Raw genomic sequence first — 1,877 nt, 5'->3', positions numbered from 1 at the left:
TCAAATGGTCCCGTGACATGTATGTCGAACACATCACAGGAAGCAGACAATACCACGGCTGAGGAGGGACGAGAAAACTGTTGAATGACAATATTATAACCTCAGCGAAAACATTCTACCCAGCACCATGGCTGAATAAGGACCAAGACTGAAGAATATCTAAGCTATTGCTCAAATAATTTATATACTTTTTGATGTTATGAATACTATATGTACATGCCGTTAACATGTTAACGGCATAATTTTCTATGATTTAAAAATGCTGAATAAATGTATACACACTACCAGCTAATAGCTGGCCCGTAGTGTTTTATTATATATCAATAAAATTGTAATTTCCTCTTCCAGATATATGCTCGCTATATGTCAGTCCGCGTATTGTACTAGTTATATACTTGGTCTGACATACACAGCGATACATCAAAATTCTTTAAGATTTGCAAATGGCCTACACTATATCATCAGCATTATCTAAAAAGAAACATCTGTTCTTATCAGCTTAATATCTGATAGTATCTGCATAGCAGATCCAGTATATTAAACTGATTTTTGGAAATTGGCGGAATGTCAGGGGCTTGCTCCGCTTCCGCCGCGGGTTGGCCCGGTATTGCAGTACCGCCGGGATCGGCCCATAAAAAACCATCATATAATAATAAATTTAAAAATGTGCATATATTGCATATTAAATATATATATATATAAATATATATATAAATATATTGATATGTAATATCGATAATTGATTTCAAATTAACTATATAAATTAATTATATAAAAACTATAGAATTAATAATAAAATAAAAAAATATATAAAGCTATACAAATCTAACAAAAGATTATATATAACGATAATAGGATTGAAAAATTTTGCAAGTGTCAGAAAATACTTCATATAAATATGACAAAAAATGAGTTTAATATATATAAGTATGAACACACATCTATCGATAAAGAAATTAATATGAATATGAGCGTCTGTTCTCCCAATAACATATTTTTTTGAAAAATTTTGCAAGTGTCAGAAAATACTTTATATAAATATGACGATAAAATGAGTTTAATATATATAAGTATGAACACACATCTATCGATAAAGAAATTAATATGAATATGAGCGTCTGTTCTCCTAATAACATATTTTTTTGAAAAATTTTGCAAGTGTCAGAAAATACTTCATATAAATATGACAAAAAATGAGTTTAATATATATAAGTATGAACACACATCTATCGATAAAGAAATTAATATGAATATGAGCGTCTGTTCTCCTAATAACATATTTTTTGAAAAATTTTGCAAGTGTCAGAAAATACTTTATATAAATATGACGATAAAATGAGTTTAATATATAAGTATGAACACACATCTATCGATAAAGAAATTAATATGAATATGAGCGTCTGTTCTCCTAATAACATATTTTTTTGAAAATTTTGCAAGTGTCAGAAAATACTTTATATAAATATGACGAAATAAAATGATTTAATATATATAAGTATGACACACATCTATCGATAAGAAATTAATATGAATATGAGCGTCTGTCTCCTAATAACATATTTTTTTGAAAAATTGCAAGTGTCAGAAAATACTTTATATAAATATGACGATAAAATGAGTTTAATATATATAAGTATGAACACACATCTATCGATAAAGAAATAATATGAATATGAGCGTCTGTTCTCCTAATAACATATTTTTTTGAAAAATTTGCAAAGTGTCAGAAAATACTTCATATAATATGACAAAAAATGAGTTTAATATATATAAGTATGAACAACATCTACGATAAAGAAATTAATATGAATATGAGCGTCTGTTCTCCTAATAACATATTTTTTTGAAAAAATTTTGCAAGTGTCAGAAATACTTTA

General features: G+C 27.1%; 1 pseudogene; it reads left to right on the top strand.

Moving 5' to 3' along the window:
* Window positions 1–455: 455 nt before the first annotated feature.
* On the top strand, window positions 456–638 carry LOC113374374 (annotated as a pseudogene).
* Window positions 639–1,877: the final 1,239 nt, after the last annotated feature.

This window comes from Ctenocephalides felis, unplaced genomic scaffold (assembly GCF_003426905.1).
Source record: "Ctenocephalides felis isolate EL2017-DRISC unplaced genomic scaffold, ASM342690v1 CF-g0.4_SCAFFOLD_00104, whole genome shotgun sequence".
Classification (NCBI taxonomy): domain Eukaryota; kingdom Metazoa; phylum Arthropoda; class Insecta; order Siphonaptera; family Pulicidae; genus Ctenocephalides; species Ctenocephalides felis.
This window is presented reverse-complemented; position numbering and strand designations above follow the sequence as displayed.